Below are 6,633 nucleotides of genomic sequence, written 5' to 3'. Positions count from 1 at the left end.
CCCGTGCCTCGGGGGTTTCCTCTGGGTACTCCGGTTTCCTACCCCCGGTCCAAAGACATGCATGGTAGGTTGATTGGCATCTCTGGAAAATTGTCCGTACTGTGTGAGTGTGTGAGTGAATGAGAGTGTGTGTGTGCCCTGTGATGGGTTGGCACTCCGTCCAGGGTATATCCTGCCTCGATGCCCGATGACTCCTGAGATGTAGAAAATGAATGAATTCTTATAATCATGCTTCTCACATGAATTTTCTACAGTCTAACTTCAGTTCACGACCTCACCATTTGTATCGCCAATTCCCTTTGTCTCCAGAATGTGCATACGCACATCTCAAAGTTTGCTTAAAGGTGCGCACATTTTCCCATCAAGTTTCTTTTTTATAGATCACACCCTTTGCGTGAAAACTGGCATATGCACTCCCTGTTTCGTCCTACTGGACGAAATTTACAATCAAGAATCTTACTTCTTACAATCAGAAGTCCTCAAGGCCCTTACTGAGAATAGCACATGCAGCCTCTCCTGTTCCACCAACTCATGGGCTGGAGGACAGTAAGCCTGCAGAATCACTGGACAACCCACTATCTTGGGCACCTTAGGGAAATATTTGTTGGTTGCAGTGAAGGTGGCCATGTACACATTTAAAGTAGCCATGTACACATTTATCGCACCAGAGGTTAAAAAGCCTCTACTTCAGAGCATACAGTTTCCTGGTGGAGGGAGCCCTAGCATTCAATAGCGTCTTTGTCACCGCAGAGGAGTGGCCTGGCTCTAGGAACTGGGATGAAAATCGCACTCAGCGAAAGAAATCTTTAGGTCTCTGTCAAGAGCAGAATCTGCTGTGCCAACCTGAACAGGGGAAGCAAACGCAGACCTCCCTGATGAATGATATAGGAAAGCACAGCAGTACTGTCTGTGTGCACTAACACATGGCAGCCCTTGAAGTGTAGGAGAAATTGTTTCATCATTAGGTACACAACCCTCATCTACAGGCAATTTATGTGCCATGAGAGATAAGGGCCCTCCCATAGACCCTGGACAGGGCAACTGTCTAAGGTTGCTCCCCAGCCTGAAAGTGAGCCACCCGTTGAAAAAGTCCTAAGAGACCTTGGTGATACGCCCCTAGAGTGGGACCCAATGCAAGAAACCGGGGTATTTCCACACAAAGGATAGGTATGAAGCCCATTACGTGTAACCCATATGAACCCAAGGGGATGTCTGCAAGGATGAAAGCCCACACTCTGACCCAGAGCTAGAATGTGAAGCAGACCCAAAGGGATAACTTTGGCTGCTGCCACAATGAGGCTGTGCCTCAACAACAGAGAGGCTTTGGCCTAGCTACATAGCTTTCATTGCTGGAAAGATGGGAGCCACCTGAGCTGGGCCCAGGCATGCCCGCATTGTGGTGGAATCACAATTCTGGTCTAGCCTCTGGCTGGACCAGAATGAGCCAGTCTTCCAGTTGATTCAGTACATGGATGCCCGGTTCCAGGGCAGCATTCATTCACTTCGTAAATGTAAAAACACAATAATGTTAAGCTTTGCCCCCGAAAGCAAACCTGATCAACTTTGCTGTGCTCTGGCAAAAGTGTCTTTGTGAAAATAAACATTTTTGAGGTCTATCATCACAAACCAGTCCTTGGACCTGATCTGGGAAGCAGTTACCTTGAGTGTGAGCATGCTGAATGCGTAAGTCTTCAGAGTACAGTTCAGAGCATGCACTACAGTATCCAGGCCCCACTGAGTAATGCCTGGCAGAAGTTCCCTTGCTGTTTGAGTGGTGTTTACCTCACATCAACCAAACAACAAACAACCTGCACAATCATGTGCTGGAAAGGCTTCGTGACCTCGGCTTGTTGTGGAGAACAGGCCTCCATTCCTCTGCGACGCCTGATATCGGAGACCAGGAGAGGGGATGGCAAAAGCAGTGCTCAAGGAAGTGAAAGCACGGTAAGTGGGCAGGTGTCCATGCTAGGTTAAAAACAAACCCTAAACTGGTTTACTTGATTGCACTAAATGGCGAGAGTTCAGAATCTGCTGTGTCTTTGTTTTCATGGAGACATGGCTCAGCATCAGAGTTCTGGGTGCCAACATTCAGCTAGATTAGCTCACCTCATTTGGTGTCCACAGAAATGCAGCTCTGTGCAGTAAGGCTTGTGGTGATGGTGTGTGTGTTTACATCAACATGGAATGGTGTAAGAACTCTGTGCTTGTTTCTAGTTACTGCTCATCACTAGTGGAGTTTGTGACTGTTAGATGCAGGCCATTTTATTTACCACAAGAATTCACCACTATTTTCATTGTCAGAGTGTAGATTCCCCCCTGCGCTAATGCTAAAGAAACGCTATGTGAACTCTATGGGGCTATTAGCAATCTGCAGAATGTTCACCCTGAGGGACTGTTTATCATCGTCGGAGATTTAAATCATGCAAATCTCAAGTTGGTGCTCCCTAAATTCCATCAGTATGTGGACTTTTCAACGAGAGGTGAAAACATGCTGGATCTTGTTTGCACAAACATTCTTGGCGCATATTGTGTGGAGCCTTGGCTACTCAGACCACATCCCTTTTATGCTAATTCCACCATGCACACCACTCGTCAGATGCTCTAAACTGGTTCTGAAGCAGGTGAAAACCTGGCCAGCAGGAGCCACCTCTGCTCTTCAGGACTGCTTTGAGTGCACTGACTGCAACATCTTCATGGATGCTGCAACTAACAGCAACTCCGTGAACTTGTAGGAGTACAAGGCTTCAGTGACCAACTACATCGGAAGTGCATTAATGACAGTACCGTCTTAAAGACCATCACCACATTCTCCAACCAGAAGCCGTGGATGACTGCTAAAGTTCGCTGCTGAAGACTACAGACCTAAACTTTAGAACAAGGGACAGGGCAGCCCTAAGAACAGCAAGGGCCAAACTGTCTTAAGCCATCGATAGGCAAATGCCCAGACAATCTACAGCCACTTCCAGGACAGCGGAGACACCCAGTGCATGTTTTTGGGGCATATATGCAATCACAAACTACACGACCTGCCTGTGATAGTGATGCATCCCTCCCAGATGCGCTGAATGAGGTGCAATTCTACGCTCGGTTTGTGATGCAAAACAATGGCAAGGAAGACCAGGCAGTGCTGGAAAATATTGTTCTCACTTTTGTGGCCAGCAGTTTAGACACTAATGGCTGTGGTGGAGTTATTTTGAGGGGGAGAGCAAATTTACACTGTTATACAAGCTGTACACTCACTACTTTACATTGAAGCAAAGTGTCATTTCTTTAGTGTTGTCACATGAAAAGTATTTGTACTCACTTCTGTGATGTCATGGTGACATTACAGTGACATTTATGTGGTCCATAAGATGACCCTCTTGCATATTAACAAATCCTTGAACTTTCCTTAAGAACCATATTTATACCAAAATGTTGACTGTGCACATGACAGTACCATTTTACCCTTTGTTATGTTTGTCCACATAAGCACTAATTTGCCAACATTGACATAATTCCATACAAGTTACAATGTCTCTCTTCAGACTTTTGTTTAACTACATGGAGTGAGCCAGTCTATTTCTTAGCTGTTTCTTGTCTTTACTGCTCTGCGCAGGCCAGCCAGGTCCAAGGCTTATAATGCAGTGGTTAAGCCATTCCTGATATGAGACAGTGTAGATAGTTGATTTAAATCATTAAACTTAATTTCTTTAATTGCTGCCTTAATTTCTGCTTGAACAGCAAGGTCAATTTAACAGTGAGGGAAATTTTCTGGTAAATTATACAGTGAGTGGGCCATTACGTTTGTTAAGGCCCAGGAAGAACATGGGTAAAGTCACGAATATGGGAAAGTAAAAGACACCTACATACACACATTTAGGAATAAAAACACATACACACATAAGGCTCAATGCTGCTCAAACACTTCTTTGTTATGAAATAAGGTTTAACGACACATCGCTTAGGATGATTAGTTCTTCTGTTAACACGCCGTGGAGCTTGAGTGACTTGTGTGCTTGTGAATGAAGATGAGAAAGAAGTAGTTTGAGTAGCCTGAGTAGTAAAAATAGAAGCTTGGGTCTCTACCCATCAACCCTCTCAGCAGCAGAAGAATCATTAAATGACTAAATCTTTAGTGTAAAGAATAATGATTTAAGTGAGAGGGCCAGCAACAGGTAAAGAAAACAGGTAGAGTGTCGACTTTACAAGAAATCATTTAAAAAAAACAGATGAACTGCAGCTGTAAAAAATACATAGGTAGTGAATTTCATTAAGCACATACAGCCACTGTTCACATGAACAGTCTTTGTACATTCAGTTAATAAGTAACTAGACAAGAAAGGACAAGCAGCATAAGAACACACAATCAGCAGAAAATTTGAAGAGATTTCTCAGTATGTTTTTGCGAAGCATGAGATCGTGAGAGACGCCTGACAGGATAGCTGAAAGGATGCTGACAGAAGCAGAATGACGATATGGAATTACATTTACATTTATAGCATTTGGCAGACGCCCTTATCCAGAGCGACGTACATAAGTGCATAAATCTCTAACATTGAATACATTAATGCTGGTTCACTAGGTTACATACTTAAGATGCCATGAGTTTAAAACATTTGTTCAAAGTTACAATGAAAAATTGTCAAAGGTTTTTTTTTTTTTTCTTTTAAATGCAAAAGATAAGGAAAGAAGTGCTAGTTGAAGTGTTTCCTGAATAAGTAGGTCTTCAATCGGCGCTTGAAAATAGCCAGTGACTCAGCTGTCCAGACCTCTAGGGGAAGTTCATTCCACCACCTTGGAGCCAGAACAGAGAAGAGTCTTGTAGTATACTTGCCTCCTACCCTGAGAGATGGTGGGACCAGTCGAGCAGTGCTGGTAGATCAGAGGTTGCGGGGTGCAGTGCGAGGAATGATGAGGGCTTTGAGGTAAGAGGGAGCTGGTCCATTTTTGGCTTTGTAGGCCAGCATCAGTGTTTTGAATCGGAAGCCAGTGGAGGGATCGCAGCAGCGGGGTGGTGTGGGAGAACTTTGGCAGGTTGAAAACAAGCCAGGCAGCTGCATTTTGGATCATTTGCAGAGGACGGATTGCGTTCATAGGTAGACCTGCCAGCAGTGCATTGCAGTAATCCAGTCTAGAAATGACAAGAGACTGAACAAGTACCTGAGCAGTCTGTGTGGACAAAAATGGCCGAATACTTCAAATGTTGTAGAGAAGAAATCAACATGAGCGAGTCACATTAGCAACATGAGAGGAAAAGGACAGTTGATTGTCCATGGACACCCCAAGGTTGTGAGCTGTGGCTGAAGGGGAGATCAGATCGTTGTTCAAGGATATAGCAAGATCATGACCTGGGGATGAATCACCTGGGATGAACAGCAGTTCAGTTTTGCTAGGATTGAGCTTTAACTGATGAGCAGTCATCCATGATGAAATTTCTGACAGACATGCTGAGATCCAGTCAGAAGCTGTGGCATCTGACGGTGGGAAAGAGGAAATAAGTTGTGTATCATCAGCAAGGCAGTGGTAAGAGAACCCATGTGATGAAAAAACTTCACCAAGAGAGTGAGTATACAAGGAGAAAAGAAGAGGACCAAGTACTGAGCCCTGTGGGACGCCAGTGGAGAGTCTGCGTGGAGCAGATGTCACTCCCCTCCATGTTACCTCATACTATATATACAGTATATGGATATATTTCCGGAGGCACTGCTCTGTTGCGACCCAGGCTACCTTGTGCTGCTCTGTGTTTGTTGTTTGTTTAGGATGGAGACCTGTCTGAATATTTTTCAGAGATTAGAAGATTTGAGAACTGGTGTGATAACAACCACCTAGCTCTAAATTTAGGTAAGACAAAGGAAATGGTGTTTGATCCTAGAGGAGTGGGTGATCACAGGCCACTGAGCATCCACAATCAAAATGTAGCACAGATCTCATCATATAAATATCATTATCAAATGTCTTTTTTGATGATTCATTAACATGGCATATACATGTGGATAATCCCTGTAGTAAGATACAACAAAGATTGCATTTTTTACGTCATCTGAGAATCCATGGGGTTGATCAAAAACTTATGCTAATCTGTTTTCCCAGGCAGTTATTGAGAGTTTAATCAGATACTGTAACACAGTATGGTTTGGGAATCTATCTGTGCAGTCGAGATCAAAGCTGATACGAATGATACATACTGCTTGGAAAATTATAGGAGTGAAAGAATTGACACCATTGCAAACTATGTATGAACATGCCACTGTAAGACACGCTGAGAGGACTGTCTGTGATTTTTCCCATGTTTTGAATACAGAGTATGAGTTGTTGCCTTCTGGCAGGAGGTTCAGAGTTCCTTGCTGCAGATTAAATAGATTTAAAAACTCTTTTATCCCAGCATCTGTAAAGTTGTTAAATAGACGAAGTATAGAGTTGTAATTTTATGTATTTAATATTCTGTGTATTTTGTGAATTGTATTTGTATAATGTGTGTACTGTATGGCTGCAGCATGGGTGATGGCCCAAGACAAATTTCCAAACTGGGGACAATAAAAGTTTACCTTACCTTACCTTACTAATAAATGGTATAAATAGGGTTTTAGAACCAGTTATTGGGGTGCATTCACCTAGAGGCAAGCTCAGTGTGCTATACTTTGTTATTGATGA

This window comes from Tachysurus fulvidraco, chromosome 12 (genome assembly GCF_022655615.1).
Source record: "Tachysurus fulvidraco isolate hzauxx_2018 chromosome 12, HZAU_PFXX_2.0, whole genome shotgun sequence".
In the NCBI taxonomy this organism is placed as follows: domain Eukaryota; kingdom Metazoa; phylum Chordata; class Actinopteri; order Siluriformes; family Bagridae; genus Tachysurus; species Tachysurus fulvidraco.
Note: the sequence above shows the minus strand (reverse complement) of the source record.